General features: G+C 44.7%; 1 protein-coding gene across 2 annotated transcripts in view; it reads right to left on the reverse strand.

The window, feature by feature from the left end:
- ZMYND11 (zinc finger MYND-type containing 11) overlaps positions 1–5,645 on the reverse strand; it is a 152,330-nt gene extending 146,685 nt beyond the window's left edge. For both annotated transcript variants that reach the window (XM_037835697.1, XM_037835696.1), the window contains exon 1: positions 5,438–5,645. The gene's annotated coding sequence lies outside the window, so the exon portion shown is untranslated. The remainder of the gene's footprint in view (positions 1–5,437) is intronic.
- Positions 5,646–6,000: the final 355 nt, after the last annotated feature.

The raw sequence follows: 6,000 nt of genomic DNA on the forward strand, positions 1-6,000 counted from the left end.
TTTCTTTCTGCACATCTTTAAAAAATTGAATATTCAAAGACTGTTCTACCAGATATGTAGATTTTGATTCTAATCTCTCTCCCATTATCTTCATTTCCATAGTTCTACCTTTTATTCTGGGGTTTCTCAAACTTTCATGGAATGTGGATCACATTCTGTCACGAAATACCTAATTCATCTGCTTTTGTTTAGTTATGTGTGGGGTGTGGGTGTGTTGGGGGGTGTGCATGCTGGGATAGAGGGGTGCTACAAGGAAGCAGACCTTCCATAATTAATGGCAAGACAGCTATGCTTTTGAGACAATAATGTGTAGGATATTTGTTTTTTGTTTTGTTTTTTCAAAGGGGGATAATGTATGTAAATAACTTGGCACAGGGACTGAGACATGGTAAATACACAATACATGATAGATGTTATTATCATGGTACCCATTTATGTTATAAAATGTGGGTATCATCACATTTCAAAAATTAAGACTAAAGACGACAAACCTCCAGATCATTAATGATTTTCACAGAATCATTATACCAAAGCAGATTTAAATTTGTTTTGAAAATTTGACAGTGCCACTGCAAGTAAGTAACTGAAAGTTATTATGCAAGGGGTAAGGGTAGAAATTAAACTCAAATCAGTTATTTTTTACTACTTGTCAAAAACTGTTGGTGAATGCTTAGTTCCAACAACAATCAGCTGAAAAGGTGGCAATCAGTGTTTCTTTATTCAGAAAGTCTATCTGTTTCCAGCAAATATAATACATATAACGGGAAACAATTACAGACAGGGTAACAGATGTGGGAAAAAAGAAAAATACTAATTTAAAATCAATGGTTAAAATAAGTGCTCTCACAGTATCTGCGCATTTCAGTTACTATATTATTCATGAAAGACTGTTAAAAATTAATGATAAAAAATAATTAAAATCGCTTCAAGTAAATGAGACCTGAGGATTTTAACAAATACTTATGTTCCACCATTCTAAAGTAACTAAGTGGAAAAAAAAAAAAGACTCAGAGATAAGCTATGACAGTTAAATACAAATTAATAAGACAAAGCATATAATATGTGAGCATGCCATGCTGCAATGTCAGATCCTCAAACTTTTGCACACTAGCTGGTTTAATTATTATTATCCTGAGTTGAAAATTTGACTTACAAACCACTATTAGCATCTATTATGTATATGACAGTTAGTTGTCTCCTTCCTTCTATTCTTAATATGGCTTTTTGGAAAAAAAAAACAAAAACAATGAATAACACAAAGCAGAAACAAAACAAAAATAAAACTACAACTTCTTCAACAATGAGAAACAAATGTTAAAATCAATGATGAATGAGGTTTTAGATTTATCTGCGAATTTCATTTAAATCCATGCTAGGGCATTGTCAGGTTGCAAAAGCTAAGGTATACTATACTTGCTATCAGCATGCCAAATTACCATTTCCAGGAAGTAACTTTTATACTGGTGGCTTCTTAAAAATATTAATGGATTTGCAATACACACATTCCTTCTTGTAGTAAAATAAAGAAAATACAGTAAAGAAATAAAAACTCTCAATATAAAAGGAAAGAAAACACCATCCTTCCCACTGTTAGAATTTCATTGGGAACACAATACAGCCTAGATCAGAACACAGTATGGAAATACCTTTATTGAGAATATAAATTGAGGATGCGCATTTCCTAAACCAACTTGAAAATAAGGCATTGTATTAATGAGCTCAAACAATGTAAACCTATCCTTCACAAGTGATAATAAAAGGAAGGAGAGAAAGCATTTATTAAACACTTAGGTAGTATTCATTATGTGCCAGGTGCTCTTTTAAGTGCTTTAAAATTTTAACTAATCCTCACAACAACCCTATAAAGTAGGTACTAATATCATCATCCTCATTTTTCAGATGAGAAAACTGAGACCTTAACCATGATAAGGTTAAGTCATATGTCCAAGGTCACTTTGCTATAAACGACAGAGGTGGCATTCAGACCTTAGCCATTTAGCTTCAGAGTGTGCTCAGAATTGTGTTGCTATGCTCTCTCCCTCTAATCTAAACACACAAAAATCGTATCACTGTTTAAAATTTTCAATGTTAAATCCAAGATAAGGTTTTCAAACAGTGGAAGTTTTTAACAATCCAAAGATCAAGTTTGACTGTGTATTTTCTCCTTTCTTTTCCCAGATACAACCTCTTTGCTTAAATGCAATGATGTTCTCCATGTAGGACAAGGAAGGTTAAAAAAAAAAAAAAAACAAACCCTGATCCCAGGGGTTTACAGCTTTAAGTAACGTATTTGATACTTCTATTACAAATATTAAAATTCTTAGTTAGATCCAATTAGTGTCCTAATATTCTAAACATGCTCAGTTAGAATAAGCCAAAGGTTATGAATGCCTCTATTATTACATACTATCTGAATAACCTTAAAAGGAAAAAAGGGGAGAGGATTACTAAGGGGTGAGAGTTCAAATAAACATATGTCAATTCACTAAAAGATGAAGATTACATCCACTCCAAAGTACCAACATAATGAAATCCTAGGAATATTTAAGAGCTAAATTTTAACATTTTAATTGATATTTCTTTGTCAAGCTGGAAGCACTTGCATGTATGTTTATTTCAACACCTTGCAACAGGTAACTGCCAAAATAAATTGCCCGTTTTTACAGAATGTAAAAAGGGGATTATAGAATATAAGTAACAACACATGTCATGGGCACTGATCCTTCAATTTTCACATAAACAATATCCATGAAAAAAAGTACTATCTAAAATATAGAAATTCTCTGTTCATCACAGGTAGAATTAAGCAAGAAAAATATTTTATTGGTTCTGTCATAATTAGAGAGTAACACTCATCCCTGTCTTCAAATCTTTGATTCTTTAACCTGGCCATGACATAAAGGACAGTTGACCAAAATAATGACTGCAATGTAACCAGCACCAGTCAGTCCAAAAAAGGATAATAATATGCCTGTACAGAAATATGTTATCATTATTATTATTCAGAAAAAAATTACAATGATGACCTTGTATACCAGAAAGTATTTACACTTTAAAGTACAACCAAGACTACCTCCCTGGTAACTTCCAACTATTAATTATAATCAATGATCCAAAGGCCTGAAAAAGTTATGCATCCCATAAAATCACCAAGCGAAAACGGTATCTTTCAGTTTTAAAAAAATACAAATAAAAGTTTATTTTCTGCCTTTCGACATACAGATAAATTATTTTTAATAATGCTCTTGCCTTCCATATAAAACCAAAGTAGTTCTTCTTTCTTCAAAGCTTATTGTAGGATGCGGCATAGTGAAGTAGTGACAACTCCCTCATGTTAAGTACTCCGGAGCCTTAAAAAAACTCGAGAGACCTTGCTTTTCCACTCCACTAGCCACTTGGATCAGCAACTTCCCTCATGGAATGCAGTGGTTTCCTAAAATCACCATCAGACATTTATCAAAATGGGCTTTCCTTGTGGGAATGTTTTGCACTTTGTTCTACCTCCCCGATCTACTTAGCGCTTGCTTATTTAATAATAGTACAAGGCTGTTTCGTACTTTATAAATGCACATAAATAAAATCATATATACAATAAGCGTGCCTCTACAGACTAAGAGAGAAAAACTTGAGGGAAAACAACGTAAATAAAAGTTAAGTCTCACGCAACTCATGGGCTGCCCACTTGCTACATATGGTCCAAGGTTCTCCACGCCCCATCCCTCATAGAAGGTGCTTAGGGGAGCGGGAAGCGGGACGACAGCTTCCTAAAGGAGTTCCCACTTCATCCCAACGAAACTTAACCATAAAATGCATGCCTGTTAGGGGCTTCCTCCCTAACCAGCAGCTTTTCTCCAAATGCTCTCAATAGAAAGAAAAGCGGTAGATTCCTCAGGAAAATCCTTGAGGCTAGACTGAGAGGCGCATAAACAACACAATTCACTGGGGAAAGAGAGAAGTTGGGGAGATGGTGGTGCAATCAAGGAATTCCTGTCAGACGGGGAGAGGAACCTGTTGCGGAGGCAAAGGACCTCGCTTTTATCTGTTGCTGATCTTTCGAGGGTCTCTCGCCCCCAGCTCCCGGGAGAACCAGACCGAATCCCTGTCTCAGTCCGTGGGGGACAAACCCTGCCCGGCGCTGCCATTACTCCCAAACAAACCGCGACGGCAAATGCTTACACCACCCCCTCATCTCCCTCCCCTTTTCCCTACCTCCCCGCCCTCACCGCACACAGAAATCCGCGTTCCCTTAGGACCCCGACCAGCAGGCGTGTGCCCCAGAGGCCTGGGCCGCGGGGCGGGGAGACCCGCGGGCGGCGCGGCGCGAGGGGCCGCTCTGCCGCCTCACGCGACTCCCCGGCTTCCCCGACACCGACAAGGCCCCTGCGCAGTTTTCCCGAGGAGCCTCTTCCCAGGCTCCTTTGAAGGCAAGAGGGGTCGCGGGCAGCGACACATCACCGCCCACAACAAACCCCACAACACCCCACCAGGCCACGGCCGCCTCGAGCGTCCCCGCACCGGGTGACCCCAGCCCCGGGGAGGGTCCCCCAGCCCAAGCACACAAAGCTTCTCGGGCAACTTTAATACGTTCGGCGAGAAAGCGAGCGGCGGCTCCAGCACCACCTCACCGCCACCCCGAAAAGACTGCAACCCGGGGTGGGGGTGGGGGGTCAGAGCCACAACAATACGGGGTCATCGTTATCGCCATTAATACTCATTAGCAGCCCCCCGCCCGCACCCACCTCGCCCCCCGAGCTGCAGCCCCGCCACCCTCGCCACCGGCGCCACCGGCCGCCCCGGGGCCTCCCCTCCCTCAAGAGCTGATTTCTTTTCCCCCACCATTATGCTCTGGCTCCTCGCCGCCGCCGCCGCCGCCGCCGCTGCCGCCTCGCCCGCGCCCTCCCCCCACCCCTCCTTCCCTGTCCCCCACGGCACCGACTCTCCGCGCCCGCCCTCCTTCCCCAACCACCAACCACCTCTCCCCGGGGCCTGGAGCCAGCCGGGCAGCGCTGGGGGAGGCCGCACTGGGAGCCGGGGGGCGGCGCGGGGCGCCAGGCGCGGGCGCGGGTGGGCGCCGGCGCGGCCCGGGCCGCCGCTCCCGCTGCCCTCGGCTGCCCTGCGTCCCCGTGCGCTCGGGCTCCGCGGGCCACGGGAGTGCTGGCAAAGGATTTGGTAGTTTGAGAGGCGCCATGTTTATAATCCTCCATCATATAAAACACACACGGGAGACACCGGGCGAGGAAAGACAGAGATGATCGAGGGCGGCCCGCAGCGGGTGTGCGTGTATATGTGCATGCGTGTGTGTGGGGGGGAGTGCGTGGCCAGCGGCCCCGGGGGAGCAAGATGCCGACGCGGGTGGCGAACGGGAAGGGCTCGCCGCACCGGCCGTGCCCCGCCGGGCCCGGCCCAGGGTCCACCCGCCCGCCGCTTCCCCACTTACTGTCTCTCGTCGCCGGTGGTGCGGCGGCAGCGCGGCGGGCCGGTCTGGAGCCGCGAGCAGGAGGCGCGGCGCGGGAGCGAGGGAGAGGGGCCGCGCGCGGTTAGTGGAAGAAGTTGGAGGGCGCCGGCAGGCTGCCTGGGGAAAGTTTTCAGTCCCTTCCCGAGGCCGCTGCCTCCCGCTTCACATGTTGGTTGTTGAGTGTGTGGGTTTTTTTTTTTTTTTTTTTTAATCCCCTCCTCTTTCCCCCCTTCTCTTTCTCTTTTCACCACCGCCACCCCACCCACCCCCCCACACACACCCTCTCGCTCACTCCCTCTGCCTCTCTTTTTCTCTCCCCCTCAGAGTTGTATTGTGTCTGATTTTTTTTTCCTTCCCTTCCTCTGTCTGTCCACACAGTTCAGGTTTCTGGGGTAAACAGGGTTTCAGATGGAGCAAGGAGGAGGAGGCAGCACAGGCAGAAGGAGAACTCTAGCGGCAGTGGCTGGGACTTGCTTCTTTCTGCCAAAAGGCTTCTTTTAATGTACATTCATATTGTACAAATAATATAAATGCATTTATACATA

This window comes from Choloepus didactylus, chromosome 5, assembly GCF_015220235.1.
Source record: "Choloepus didactylus isolate mChoDid1 chromosome 5, mChoDid1.pri, whole genome shotgun sequence".
Classification (NCBI taxonomy): Eukaryota; Metazoa; Chordata; class Mammalia; order Pilosa; family Megalonychidae; genus Choloepus; species Choloepus didactylus.